The sequence below is a fragment of the Lepidochelys kempii genome, chromosome 6, assembly GCF_965140265.1.
Source record: "Lepidochelys kempii isolate rLepKem1 chromosome 6, rLepKem1.hap2, whole genome shotgun sequence".
NCBI classification, from domain to species: Eukaryota; Metazoa; Chordata; order Testudines; family Cheloniidae; genus Lepidochelys; species Lepidochelys kempii.
Window position 1 is genome coordinate 126394632 of NC_133261.1, and position 15861 is coordinate 126410492.

The window sequence follows — 15861 nt, forward strand, 5'->3', positions numbered from 1 at the left end:
TGGAGATCCCCCCACTACCTGTCCTGGGTGTTCATGGGTCTCCAGGGTCTAGTCCTTCTCTCTTCACTTGCCAAATTGTGCATATTAGTAATACATTCTGATTTGGCGGAAGTATGTGTAAGAGGTAGATATATGTAAATATCTAACTTAGGTTTTTTACTTCAGTTTCGTGGTTACTGCCTTCTAGTTACCATCTCCTCATCGCAGTCTGTGTTAGTCTTGCTTCTGTGGGAGGATTGCACTGCTTTCCTTCACTCAAGGGCAGTCTCCGTTCCAAAAGGAAATGAGCATCAGAGTGCTGTCTTCCGAATCGGAGTGTGCAATTTGAGCTTTGTCATAGTAAATCTATTTTGGTTTTCAAAAAGAAGATATGGATTACTCTTGGTTGACTCATTCATGTCATTAGGCAGGAAGTGTTCAGCTATAAGTGAACTGTTACGACATGGCCCCCAATACATAAATAACAATGTTATCCACAAGCTATGAAGCTGATGAAGATTCTTTATAGTAGCCTTTTTACTGCTGTTTTAATGGCAACTGAAAATTGCTACTTTTTAAAAAATAAAGCTTAACCAGCATTATTTTAGAATAAATACCTTGTTTTTACTTTTTTAAGACCTTATCTATCTAGGTATTAAACTCTTTCTTGCTAAAGATGTCACGAGGTCCTGCTTTGTTGCTAGTGAATTTTTGTAACAATGAGTCACATCAGGAGAGTCTGATGTAGACAGTCACCCAAGGAAAGCTTTTTTTTTTCTTCTTCTTCTTCTTACTAGCTGGTGCCACAAAACATTCAGAACCTTAAAAGGGCTCAAACTGTAGTAGTTATTTTGTTGGGTTTTTTTGGTGTATATTTTAAGAAGGAAACATTCAGAAGTCCCTTAGTTTGGAAATAACTTTTCTTCCATCCTACTCTATGGCAACCTTCTGTAGGTGAGAGGTAACTCTTCATTGCAACTGGGTGCTATGCAGGAAACACTCCTAATCTCTTGCCTCTCTTCTCCCTGCCACCCCCCAACCTTTTGAAGAGTTTGAGTACTGAGGCATGTTGGTTTTGCAGAATTTCTTCCCAGTCCAAGACGACAGAGAATGCCCACTCAGTAAGTGGGCTGATTGTTTTGTCTTGTCAAATCTGCCCAGGGAGTATTTGTTACTGAATGTCTGAGGGGAGAAAGCCGGTTATCCCAAGCATGGATTCACATTTTTCTTACTGAGAAAAGAATCTAAAAGGTCCCCTGGGTGTGAGAATGGGGTCTCTAAAAAATCAAATGCCCTGCTGTTCTTAAACTACTTATTGGCTGGTTAGATGAGGTGAAGGTTCTGGGTTTGTTTTTTCATTTCCCCTAAAAGGGTGTGGGTAGCAGGAACCTAACTAAGCCCCTTGGGCAAACAATCTGAATTATATTGCTCAAAACATTAAGGGTTTCCACCAGCATCCTCTGTTCTTCCCTAGTGGCTCGCTGAGTATTAGACTTGGTTTTAGGGGGGCTAGCTCATCCCAGCTCTTTACAGTACCTCTTCTCCTGGGGCATGGAGTTGTGTGTGCGGGAGGTTCCTCTCTTTTTAAAGAACCCTGGATTTTACTCGACCTGACATGTCGGACAACAAGTTTAGCTTCCCAGAAAAGAAACCTACATCTAGTTCCAGTTTTGGGGAAACCGAAGAACGGTTTCCTTTGTATACTGAGTAGTAAGCCCAAGCGTTCCTTCTCAGCCCTAAGCATGGGTTCAAAGACTTTGAGCAATCTCCCTTCTGCTTGCATCAAGGGAAGTCTGAAAGAGGTTGCATTTTATTTTTCAACCCAGTAGGAAGCTGCCATCTTGGCTTCTTGTGTCATTTTCCATCATTTCTCAAGGGTATCCTGTTTGTGTTTTTTCTCACGCTTCTTTTGCTCTCCAGAATAATGTCTTCTCTCCCCTCCCCTTTTCCCAGGTCAGGAGAAAGAGGAATACGAAATATAAAACTCTAAAAGGAGATGATGGGTTAAAAAGCATTTCCTATGTTGCAGTTCTCTACTGCTGCCAACCTCTGTAGTATCTGAGTGCAGATGGGGGAGAGGCTAATTTTTGTAGCCAGTATTTTGCTGATTATTTTGAGATTTGTCCAGTTTAACCCTGAAAATAGCCAATAGTAATCCCACCAGTGGTACTTACCTTCCTGCAGTGTCCCCTTTTTATCTGACTTTAAAAATGGAGCCATTTATAATCCAGTGTTGTCTGAATCAGAGTGCAGGAGAAAAACTGTTTTAATGACTAAATCACTCCCTTGTGTTTTGGCTGTAATGGTACGCTTACTTTTAACCCCCAGAACACTTAGGATCCACTGAATTGTATAGTTAAGTGACTGTAATCCTTGATGCTGTGAATCATGGTGAGCAAGCTAGTTAAGTAGTTATATTTTTAGAACATTACATTTAACAGGTGTATTGTTGTTGCATTTGAAAGGTGAATTTATTTATTAAAATTACGAAATGTCAGAATTAAGGTTGCACAGTGCACCTTAATTTGGCCCCTTGTATGCATGCATTATGCTAATTACATGATCACATATTATTTTTCTTTTCCAAACGTTCAATTCCGTGCACAGGATTGTCACTGCTCACTTAATGAGCAGTAATGGAATATTTTTGTATTCTCAGGTTTCAGAGTAGCAGCCGTGTTAGTCTGTATCCACAAAAAGAAAAGGAGGACTTGTGGCACCTTAGAGACTAACAAATTTATTTGAGCATAAGCTTTCGTGAGCTACAGCTACTCTTTTTTTTTTTTCTTTTTGTATTCTCAGTGTTCAGTGTGTCTCCATCCTTTATTGATTGCACACTATATACAATCTATGTATTCAGAGCAGAAGTATTAATTTCCTCATGAGGGTTTCTGTGGTGCTCATCATTGCAGAATCTGAGTGCTTCACAAATATTTTATTTTCACAGTCCCCCACCCCCCGAGATGAGGTGGTATTACTATCCCCATTTTATAGATAAGGATCTGAGACACGAAGACAAAGGTCAAAAGTATCCACTAATTTTGGGCACCCAATTTGGAATGTCTTGAATCGGTTTTCCCTCCTTTTTCCCTCCCCCAAGTTTACTTAGCATTGTAGAGCACTTTCAGAGCGCTACTCCCACCAATTTCAGGTACAATTGTGAGTGTTCTGCATGTCTGCAAATCAGACCCTACAGTCTCCATTCCAGCACCCAGAAAATGAGGAATACACAAATAGTGACCACCTCTGGAAAGTTTTTGTTTGTTTAAGCAATTCGACTAGCATCACATAAGAACTCTGGAATAGGAAGCGATAGGATTCAGTTCCCTAGGACAGTATTTAAGTGCCTTAACCATGAGACCGTTCTTTCTCTTCCTCTAATCCCCTGTGTCCTTCACTACACATCTTCCAACAGGAGACCTGTCTGAGCTGCTCAGCAAGTAGGTCCATAGCAGCTGCTGAGGGGGAAGAACTCCTAGCAGGATCCGTACTACACAATCCACACCCGAGTGTGCAGGTTGTAGAGCCCCCATTGGTGCACCAGAGGATGGTTCTGGCTGATGGTATCAGACTCTGACCTCCTAGACTATGATGAGAGGGAGTGTGTGTGCTTCTTACCGTCCATTTCCTCGCTGTCGTGTCCTGCCCTCACACCAACTGGCGGGACCTGCTGCCACCTGAGGAGGGCAAGGAACCCCTGTGGACCAACCTTTACTCCACAGCCCTCTAGGGATATTAGTAGGCAGCTTTTCCACGGAGCCATGAGCGCAGGCGTGTACCTGGCACAGTCCACAAACTCCCCCAACATCAGTCTATCTTTTGCAGCAAGAGGGAGACACTGGCACGCCTCTATGTAGGGTGCGTCAGGTTGCAGCCCTTCTTTTGGCTCCTCCAGAACCTCTTACTGAGGTTCTGGCTGTACTTTTCCCTGCACTTCCTCATTTATGCACACCCCATCCATGGCCCCACAAAGTTGCAGGACCTCCTCAACCTCCTCCTGGCACCAACCAAGATGGCCATCCATCAGCCCAAGAAGAGGAAGCTGGGGGAGGGGGAGAGCGGTGCGCTCTACGACTGTGGGGCTTATTTCTGTTCCCTTGTTTGGTCACATCTCCAGGCAGAGGTCCTCTGGGCTGTCCCCTCTGACTCCCTAGTGGACACTGTTTTGAGTTCTCTGCTTGGTGTCTCCCTCTGGATCCTTTGACATAATTCCCGCCCCTGTTTCTTCATAGGAGACAGGCCTTTAGTTGTGGGTAGGCTTAGACTTGTCTGTGCCAGTACAACAAATAGTAAATAACTTCCAAGTTGTGCACAAAATATGAGACAGGTCCTTCAGACAACATCCCTAATTCATCCCCAGAGCAGGTCCATCCGAAGTACTGAATAAGGCAGGTGTCTATATTTAAAAAAAAAAAAAAAATCATGTAATATGCAATTAAACTCCTATGCCCAAGGTGGCCAAAGTAAGATTGCAAAGGCAATCTGAATTCTGGCATTTCCTGACTTGTGAGTGCTTGACTTTTTGCCACCTTACTTAATGGTGTGTGTTTTTTAACAGTTTTTGTCTGCAATTTCCTAGCCTTTTTTAAAAAAAAAAAAAAAAAAAAAAGCAAACTGAAGAAACAAATTCCATCATGTGGCATCCGTTGACAATCATAAGGGTCACTGGCAGGGTTTTAAATGCTCTGCCTAGACTTTACTCCATTAGTTTAAGCAGCAAACGATAGCAGTAGAAGGTTATAATCCTCTGTAAACCAGCACTGAGTGGGATCACGTGCCCTCTTTGCCACAGGGTTTCACAGATACTTGCTGACAGCAAAAGAACAGTGAGATTCAGGAATCCTGGGTTCCCTAAAAGGGAACGTGCTCTATTTTTCTGGTACAAACTCTTCTGCCCATTTTCCCCCACAAGCTTAACCCCTTCTGCTTCTATTTTCTCCCACTATTCCCCCCTCCAGTCTTGATCTCAGTCCCAGCCTCTGCTGCTCAGCCTTCTCATTCCAGTGCTAGTCTTGTTGCCCAGCCATTCCCCATTTTCTCCCACTCCTGGCTTCTCATCTGATCACTCTCTTCTTCCCACAGCCTCCTGTCACACCTCCATCCCCATGCTCTGTCCCCCTCCTTAGGCTTCTTCCCCGATTTGTGTGCACCCCAGCTTCTTGTCCCACTCTGCTCAGCCAGTTCTAGTTCTCGCTCTGCATCGCTGACATTCACTCTGCTTTTCTTCTGGTCTCAGTCTCCCCTCCCTGGTTCTCTGTCCTCTTGTCCCCCTTTTGAATTGAGCAGCCTTCTCTTCCCCACTGCGTGGGTGGCAGCAGGTAAACATTGAAAGCACAGGAGAGACCGATTCCTTGCTTTTGGTTCTGGTGTCCAGATCAGGTAAGTCCTGCCAAGGCTGGAGCATACCCAGTGTGGATAGAGTCTTCAGGAAATCAAGCTGTGAAGGTCTAGTGAGTCTGAGCATGTGCAAACTGATTTTTATCCCTCCTCCCCCCGCCAAAGGCTTAACTTGCGCAGATTTTCATGAGGATGGCGAAAGGCAGGTCGCTGGCACAAATGTGACCACCTGCTCCAAAGCATGGGGCTGCCAGTGTTGTTCAAAGAAATAGTTGCCTGAGGTTTTTTAACATAGGCAGAACAATGCGTTTTTCCCTAGCCTCATTCTTGGGTACAGCCAAACTGTTGTGGCTAGAATTTCACAACCCTCTTCATACCCCACCCCCCCACCAAAAAACAAACAAACAAAAAGAAAACCTGGCAGTTTTTATAAGCCTCTGAAAACAGGAGCTGTTTATAATAAGTTGTGCTGGGCAATCTTAACTAGAGGCTGTGTTACCAGTTGTGTGTGCAATAGAGATCTCCTTCTGTTTGCTTCCCCTCTGAATATTTTCTCCTTGCTTTCCTCCTGTTTAGAAATTTAGCTTCTTGACATCTTTGTTCAGAAGGACCTGAATAATAATGGCAAAAGCTGTAACTTGAATTGCAACTTCTCCCTTAGGGAGGGGGATGTTTATTTTAAACCTCTCCCATGGAGAGCTATAGCACTGTGTGTCCTCGCTATCCAGGTCATCAAAATCTTGCTAAGCATGTCCAATAAGAGAGAGAAGCAAGGGCGGGGAGGTGTTGGGGGGGAGGAAAAAAAGAGAGCCATGTTTGAGAGTGTTACAGAACAGAGAGAAGAAAAGGGGCCAAAAAGATCCACTTTAGCTATTCTGGATATTTGTCGCTTGAATATGAAGACTGATGGGCAGCAATGTTCAAAAGCTGACTCTTGGAACATGGGGAAGGCCACTCTTCTGTACCTTGCAGCAGTGCCTTGAAGTTATCTTAAGTGGCTTGTTTGGGTGTTTTTTAGTCACTGTTGAGGGGGCGAAAGGAGAGGTCTCTTCCTCAGAACAAAAACAGTAAGGCTAAGAATCTTGGGCAGAATTTACTGCACTAGAAGAAGACGTGTCAAAAGAGTAATAGACCAGGAATGAGGGGTGTGTGTGTTTGTGTGTGTGTTTGTGTGTGTGTTTGTGTGTGTGTTTGTGTGTGTGTTTGTGTGTGTGTTTGTGTGTGTGTTTGTGTGTGTGTTTGTGTGTGTGTTTGTGTGTGTGTTTGTTTGTTTGTATCAATGGAACTGCGTAACTAGGCATGGAGTAACTGGCTCTTGAGCTCCATACTGTTAATGGTAGTTCACAAAGTATTTGAACTATTTTCTGTGGTATGCTACATGTCATGGCTGACAATGCAATTACACTGAATATAAATGAATTACTTGGACGTTTATGGCATAGTGTCACCATAACTCTCTGCTGTCTTGCAATGAATGTGATAATGCAGTGCATGACTGATTTTTTTGCAATGAACCCATTTTCTGGAACGGGCCTTAATAGTAGGGAACTATTGTCTTCCAGCAGTTTATAAAATGAATGCATTGTAAACTTCTGGCACTGCTTCCATTACGATTACAGCCTTCTTCGCAATCAAGGTCCTGAGGGGCCTAGCATACTGGTTTCAATACAGTCAATTAGCTATAGTTTCTTATAGCGAACAGCATCATATCTATTACAGTAGCCACTTTGTTAAAAAAACAAGAGCTGGAACTTGGTAGACTGGCTCATGAAGTTTTGACAAAAGCCTTTTGTGACTGTGTGTATTAGCTGGCCTCTAGACTTCTAGAAACACATTTTTAAACTCAACTTCTAAAACCAATGTGCCCTTCTAGTGTATTAATATAGACAGGTAATTGATTATCCTATTCATCTTGTGCAGTCTAAAGTAATTCCCAAGGACTACTACGGTCATTGACAGGTGACTTTTACCCCCTCTTCTCTTCCTTTGGTGCTCTTCTGAGACAGCAGGTGTTGCTTCCTCCCCCATTGGATCTGGTGGACAGGTCACCTCATGGGAGTAACTCTGCACATATGATCTTGTGAGATTAGAAGGTATGGCAGGAGTCATGACCCTTTTGTCTGTACACATTTCTGCTGTAGCCCTTGGACTTCACTAGCAGCTTGCCCAAAAGATTTGGGACACTTTTTTTTTACTTCTCAGTTCTGGCCTCTGGTGGCAGGAGTGAGTAGAATTTGCTGCTGCAATGTGCCTGAGATCTGGCTTCCTGCCATCCTACTGTGCTGAAGGCCCTGTGGAACTGAATGGGCTTTACCAGACAAGTGAAGGGTCTAATGGCCCAAAGGGCAGAATCTACCAGATGCCTCCCCAATTACCCCAAGACATGGGGAATATAATTCCTAGAGTAGGGCCTGTGAGAATAGAAGTGAGACCTATCCCTACCTCCCGTGTCCAGTGATAGAATTTCTCAGGCAGGTGTTCTTGCTGACAGTTCATTTTGGAACAGAACCTGTAGGGCAATAAGGTGCTGAAGACTGCACCTGAAAAATTTAATCTCACAGTAGGGACTACAGAGAAAGTAAAACTCTGCTTTTTAAAAAACAATTTTTGTGTGCCTGTATGAGATCCTACCTGTAAGGATAACACCTTTGCAGTTCTGTATTCTTATTTTGCCTTCCCCTAGATACAGATTGATGGGAGATGCAGTATTGTAGGGTATACTAGCTCAGTGGTTTGAGCATTGGCCTGCTAAACCTAGGGTTGTGAGTTCAATCCTTGAGGGGGCCATTTAAGGATCTGGGGCAAAAATTGGGGATTGGTCCTGCTTTGAGCAGGGGGTTGGACTAGATGATCTCCTGAGGTCCCTTCCAACCCTGATATTCTATGATTCTATGATCTATGATTATGAGACAGATAAGGAGATTATGTGCCTTCTCCTCTCACAGACTTCTCTGATTTTTTTCTATACAGCAAACAACTCCTAAAATATTCCTATTCATTTTAGGATATAGCTGTGGAGTTTGGACAGCCCTTTCTTGTGCAGGAGTCTGCAGTGTGAGTGGGGAAAATCTCTCACTTCAATTTAGACTGTAAGCTCTTCAGGGCGGAGAACGTGACTGCCGTGCACTGTACAGCACTGCTGCTGCTCAGGAGAAATAACTCTGTATATAAGATTGCAGAAGTCTTAGTGGTGGCTGAATGCGTCACATAACTATTCACAGGAACAGCCTGCATTGCATAATGGCTTTATTTGATTATGGGGCCATGGAAACCTTGCGTATTCCCATGCCCTTTTACAGCTTTCTTGCAGGAGGCTCCCACTTACTCCGCTGCTGCCTACAGCAGTTACCAGTATTCTGGAAGGAATAAGAGGCCCAAGGCAGGAAATTTTATCTGCTGCGAGAGGAAAAGCAAACTAAAAATTGCAAATGCAAAGGATTTCTCCATTGCGTCTGCTGTTCCTGCCCATAGTTCTGGTCCTGGAGCTGTAGAGTGAGGCTGACTGTAATACCATTATCTTCTACACCAGGGGAGATGCTATCATTGGGGGAACCAAAATATGAGAGGAGACTGACCCAACTAGGGTGAGGCGATGTACTGGAAGTACACCATAGCCTTGAAAAATTCTTATCCTTCAGTAGTTCAGGCCCCAAACTTATCCTTGGTGGAAGATGAAATGTCATTTGTTTGCCTTCCAAGCATACTTGTTCCCTGGGTCAGAAGTAACTGCGCACTACAGGGATGTCGCTCTTCTCCACGGGGGGGAGGAGTGGTGTGTGGCTATATGCTCCCCTTTCTCTTCCTTAGTCTTGGAAAGGAAGGAAATAAATAGGAAGTGGAAGTGCCTAGAAGAAAATTCCCTTCCCCTTCCCCGCCCTGAAGTAAGAAATAAAATTGGAGAGAGATGATGCATGGGTACAGGGAGAGGGAAGCTGTGCAGAAAAGGCATGTTTGTTCAGCTACCTGTGCGATTCTTTGATAGAACTCAAACACATTGCTACTAAAATGTATATCTTCCTGTATTATGTAGAGGCACTAATTTAATCCTGCAATACAGGTTAGTTAAATTACTGCAGTCTACTCCATGCTGAAATTCTCAGTGCTGACATGTCTGTTCTTTTATTAGTTCTTGTGTTGCAATCTGCTGGGAGAGGACATTTAATTTAATATAACAAGCTGCCATATGCTGTATGATTGATGGACAAGGGGAAAGCTAAGAGGAGTAAAATCTGGTTCATTCCTAACAAACTAGTGTTGCATATGACCACTAAATGCAAGCTGATACTGTGTGGCACGGGCATTTTGAAGGGCAGTGATGCAAGCAGAGCTGTGGAATACAAATCTTCTCGAGTAGTCTAGACACCAAATTTGACCTACCTCTTCAAAATGACGTCTCCTCCAGTATAGAATGTCCTCCAACTTCCTCCAAAAAAAATCCTATTTTTATAAATGTAAATTGCTTGGTGCTCCGAGAAACAAACATATGCTGTTCCCAGAACTTTGCCCATTCTTGCTGATAATACACAAACAAGCAAACATGAAGTAGGTTTTCGCTGAAACTAGAAAAGCTATATTTGCAACTTTTATAAGTAGTGCTCACAATGGAGAGTTAATATAAAACCAGGAGGTGGGGGAGAATGTTATACTGTACTTGTCCTGCTTCTGTTGCAAACATAAAGAAGTCTTGTTATTGATCTCTAAGTAGCATGTTGTAGCTTCTGTATATCTTAGGGTTTTCCAACACTGGCTCAGTCTCTACTTTTCTTAAAGACTGCAAATGGGTAACTGATCATAGGTGCAGCTCCTTCCCTAAAACTGCTCCAAGGGCAGCCTCATCCTGGCGTTCCCGTCTTTCCGTTGCTTTCTGGAAACAAAAATATCAATGGAATGCTGATAAAGCTTTTTGAGTGCTCCAGGGTATACAGCATGGATCTAATGAAAGTCCTTATGACTCTGAGCAATTAATGACACTGGGAAAGCCTCTAAAGAAAAAAGCACTTGAACTAGAGTATACCAGTTTCCATTATAGACAGAGAGCTAATGAAGAATTAACAAAGTATATGTTTGCAGTCTTGCTACCAGGAGAGGATCTGGTAATGATGTAACAATTTCCAAATGTATTGGAGGGGGATATGAATGGAAGAGAAACTTTCCATTTAAAGGGCCACTGTCAACTTTAAATTTTAGTCTTGTTTTTTCTAAGTACTAATCTGCACTGATCAGTTTTTGTGGCTTTTGCAGTTGCATTTTCCTATATTTAGATGGCTTTTGTCTTATGTATTGTTGTGTGAAAAAAACCCAGACAAACATACAAAACTGATGACAAAGGAAAATAATACAACTGACTATCCACAAAGTAAGCAAGGTTGGAGGGAAAAAAGATTTCCCTCCTCCCCCTCTTTTCTTCCTGTCAGGTAACCTTAGGTAACAGGTAACAAGAATCAGTGGATTTTTTTTCTCCCTTACTGTGAAGTTGGCATGGCCAGTTTTTAAAATACTGTGCAGATCATGTTCTGAAAGCACCAGTAAATGCTGGCAAACTTGGTATTGTTGCAGTTCTTACAATTCTCTGTATGGTCTGGTGCAGAGAAGAACTGGATTTACTCACTTTGTTTACTCTAACGAGCTTAATTTAACTCTAACTACACTTCAAGAGGTTTTTTTGGTTGGTTGTTGGGGTTTGGTTTTGTTTTTTAAGCAAAAAGGGCTTTTGTGGGGGAGGGAGGGATATGTGTGTGTACTCTAAAAGGCATCTAGCTAACTTGAGGTAAAAAATTGGGGATCTTATCCCACTTGTGGAAATTATCAGAATGTTTAACAATAGCAGACTGTTCTATTTCTGGACTGTCTTATGATATAATACACTTGGTATTGCTGTAGTTCTTCTTTTCTCCTCCTGAGCCCCCTTTTAATTCTGCATGGCTCGTAGCTACTTTCTTCACTTCATAGGCAGTAAGTGGCAGGAATGGAAGACTTCGGTATTGAAAAAAGGGGAGGTATCTTAATAAAAATCATTTACAGTTCTATTATAACTGGTGTATTACAACAGCTATCGTGAAACTTCCCTAGGCATTTCCATTCTGTTTAGAGTCGCCTAACTTTTGAGCCTTTTGGGCTAAAATTTTCCACTTCTGATCTCTGCCCAAGTGTAAACTATATTTTGCGTGTTGAAGGTTGAGCGCAAAACATGCTAATTTTAAATGAACAGATAGCAAGAACAAAACTACTTTCCCCATTATAAAATGATCATAAAATCTTGATGTTCATGAGAGAGTCTCCTCCCTTCCCAATGATCTAAGTGGTGGGCTAGGAATATGGTGGCCATAGCTTTTTGAATGGACTTGAGGAGCTGCATGGTTGCAGTGTTAAGAATCTGGAGAGGAGGAGGTTAGAGTATCTGTTCTAGTCCTTCTCTTGCTCCCCCTATCCCTTCAGTCTTTTCATTTCTCACAGCCGCATTTTTCAGAGGGTTGGAACCAGATCCAATTTGCCCTGCATCCTCAGAGGTTATTGGACACTTCAAGAGACCTTTCTTTGGAAGAACTGTCCTCAAATTGCTGCTTCTACCTTGGAGGCAAGAGAACAGTTGGCCTTAGCCCAAATAAATGTCTAAACAATTGGCCAACTGCACAATCTGTAATAAATGTACTGAATACAGTGAGCTGCTGTACACAGCGTGGCAGTGGGGTGTGAATTCTAAGGCGTTCCATGTTGTGCACGAAGTGGCCCAGGTAGACCCTGCTGGCGCACACTAAAAGTTCCACAGTGCATGGTAACATAGTACTGTTGAAAATGGGACACTGTTAACATGCACTGAGGAACTTTTTAGTGCATGCCTACAAGGTTTACATGGGCCAGTTAATGCACAACTGGCTGCATATTAGAATTCACACCCCACTTATGTGTACTACCCAACCATCTATACAAGCCCTGTCTCTTACTATCTCTGACGCAAGTAAATCTCATTAAGAGCATATTGTGACCTGTTGTATGGTCTAATAATGTACAACTGCTAACATAGCTACTGGTTTTTTTTTTATCACCTCAAGTGACTTGAAAAGCAATATTATTATTTATTATTATTATTTTATTTTGCCTTTGGCATTCACTGTAAAACTTGTGGCACCTTAGAGACTAACAAATTTATTCGAGCATAAGCTTTCGTGGGCTACAGCCCACTTCATCGGATACGCAGAATGGAACATATAGTAAGATATATATATATATATACATACAGATAAGTTGGAAGTTACCATACAAACTGTGAGAGGCTGATTGATTAGTTAAGTCCATAACTGCATAAACTTAAGCCATGAAACATGGTCCATAGAACTTCACTTGCATGCAGAAAAAGCAGAGTTTTAAGTCTGAAATGGTGAGGGGGTGGCTTTTGAGGTTTCATTTTTTCTAAGAATTGTCATGCTGATGTGTAACAGCCCTAACTTCTGACTCACTGGTTCCAGACAATGGTGACCTATCTGAGAAACATTCCCACTTCAAAACACGCTTCCTACTTTAGGGGAATGGCTTCAGCGCTAAAATGAGGATTTCTCCTAGACGCTGGCTGACTGACTGCTGTAGTGTGTAGCTTTGAAAAATAAAGTTGTAGAGGATTTGTATGTTTAAACATCTTCCTGATCGTTTAGAGATCCCGGGCATGGGGAGTCTGAATAAATCATACTGTGGAGAAGATTTTTCTCAAGTTCATTTTTCCAACTGGGTTTTAAGCTATGGGAAACCAGCATAAATGTTAACAATTTCAAAGTTTTGAGGTTTCAGAGGGTAGCCGTGTTAGTCTGTATCGGCAAAAAGAACGAGGCGTACTTGTGGCACCTTCGAGACTAACAAATTGATTTGAGCATAAGCTTTCGTGGGCTAAAACCCACTTCAAAGTTTTGAGGGTTCTTCGTGGTATATATTCAGACTGTAGAAATGTGTCATCAGTTGAATGTTCATCTATATTTTCAACATCACTTACTTTGATTTGTGCATGCACATTTAGACTAAAACTCTATGAAATAGCACATTGGGTAGTTGTATCCTTATGTAAAAGTAGCTTCCCTCCCCTCCTTTAGATCTGATGTGACTTATGTTAGCAGAACTTCTAAGAAGATTTTTGCCTAATCAGGCATGTTAAAATCTGCAATTAGAGTTCTGTTAATCTTCTCATGACTGATAACCTTGCATATTGAGGCAGGCAGTTCTGATCAGAGGACCCTTGTTTCATTTATTTTCATGTCTTCTTTCCCAAGCCCTTTAATCACAAATAATACAAGAACCTTGCAAGTCTGAAGGCAGGAATTTCTCAAACCACAGAGAATTTGGGCCTAAAGACTCAGGTTAAAAAAAAACCAGAGTCCTCTCATTGCTGTTCCTTTGTATTCCTCAAACAATCGGTTTCCTCAAGAATCTGGTTAGGGGAGGGGTGGTCAGTGCTTTGCTGTGGGCTGTGAAAGTTAACCAGTATAGGCACTATCAGGCTGGGGGGAGGGGAGCTGGTGTAGAGAGAATGCCCTGCCACTCACCCCTTCCCATTTAAATCCAGGGTTTCTGCTTAAACTTTTCTACTGATGTCAGCTACTTTGCTGTCAGTGGAGGGAGGTGAGAGGACCAGTCTGTTAGCTAGACAGGTCCCAAAAGATTTAGACTTTAAAAGTCAAATTCCAACACTTGTTTGCTTCCATGTAGAGTCTATCTAAAGTTCATATAACAAGTCCACACTCTGAAGGTACTTTTTTTTTTCTTTAAATCCCAGTCCCCTGGGGCTACTTGGGGTGGTGGTCCATGGAAATTACAAATAGTGGTAATAGCACTAAATACTTGAAATCCTGTCTAATGTCTAAGGTGTGTGGGTGAAGAGAAATTCTCATCACAAGGGCTCAAAAAGAAATTGAAGACTAAACAAAAGGCAAAGACTAAGGAAATGTCTCCCACCAGAGATGGAGCCTCTGGTCAGCCACAAGCCATTTCAGGCCCTAGAAAATCAAGATACAATGAAGGGGAAGGTTGTCACTTGACCCAAGGGCTGAAAAGGATAATAAAAGCATGAACATTTTAAGTTGGTGGGACATCTTCCCACCTACATTTCTGAAATAAACACTCTGAAATGTTTGTACTCTAGTTTTTTTACAAGAGGGATCTTTCTCCTTTGAAAAATGAACACTCTTCGTGTGTGTGTGTGTGTGTGTGTGTTTGGTTTTTTCCCTTTAAAATATTTGAGTAGCTTGGATTATTCTGCCCAAGCCAAATGGCTGATTGCTAAAGGGATCTGGATAATGTGAAAAGTGTAACAGGATCTGGCTTGTGAACATCTTCCTCTCTTCCCCCTCCCCCCACCCCCCTTTCAGGCCTGTATGTCAAATTGTAGTGTTCTAAGACGCTATTTCTGTTGCAAACTAATCCTAGACCTTTACAGAAGTATAGTGAAGACTTTTTAAACAGATAACTGATCGAGACATCTGTAGAAACCTGTGTCCAGTTTTTCAATCCACAACTTTTTCATATCCATGTGCACTGCAACATATTTTTGCAGATTGTTTTTAATGGCACATTCACAACATAACCTTTGCCGGGTTTGCCAGCATATTTGTGTGAGTGAGTTAACAGAGGGGCTATCATACATTTACTTAAAATAATAATAGTATGGTGTAAAGAAACAAGCCCTTATAAACTTTAGAAAAATACAAAAATCTAGATAGAACTTTGAACTTTGTCTCGTACAGTCCTGTTGTTTCTTGTGCAAAATGATAGACTTAAAAAAAAACCCCACAACCTCATGGTGACAAAATTGCTGATAATAGAGTAGGACTGGCATAGCTGTAAAAATACTATACTTTCAGTACAGCTTCCTCACATGATCACAGTGACATTTCTCCTGAATTGCCAACTGTTTACTGGAGCACTGTCCCTTCAAAGTGACTTTATGCGGGTGAGAACCTGCTTCCACTGAAATAAAGTGCAGAAATCCAGTTGACTTTAATTATTCACTTCCCACTGAGATTATGCCTTTGATATATTTTACCCCATTCACTGGATATATTTAACAGTGAATTATTTCAGCAAACTAACCTATACAGGTGTCAAGTGACCTGAAACTTGGTTAAAAGTGCAAACCTATTTGAAGGACTTAAAGTGTTTTATACCACTTCTACCCATTAAGGGAGTCTCTCTTGCTTTATATGGTTAAAATAAGTACTGGGATCTGGATCTGGAGCTATATAGCTACTTTTTGTCCCAGTTTCTAATTAACTACAGTACTACCATCTGGTAGTCCTTAAACTCCTGGAACTTATTTGCTTTAGCTACAAAAACTAAACACCATGTTTGCCAAGGCCGTTTCTTTATTCAAAACATGTTTTAAGATCCTCTGTAAATGTACTAATCATATGTAGTAGAACACAGACCTTCTCCCCCCACCCCAATAATTTACTGAATGATTAAAAAGTACTTCAATAAAATGTGTTGTTTATTGATTGTTGCTTTCTACGTCAATTTTGTTTCATATTTCTAACTTAAGTTAAAATCATGTTGCTAGCTTTTCCTTAA

General features: G+C 41.8%; 1 protein-coding gene across 7 annotated transcripts in view; it reads left to right on the top strand.

Moving 5' to 3' along the window:
- FERMT2 (FERM domain containing kindlin 2) overlaps positions 1–15861 on the top strand; it is a 100585-nt gene that overhangs the window by 43177 nt on the left and 41547 nt on the right. The window lies entirely within an intron of this gene.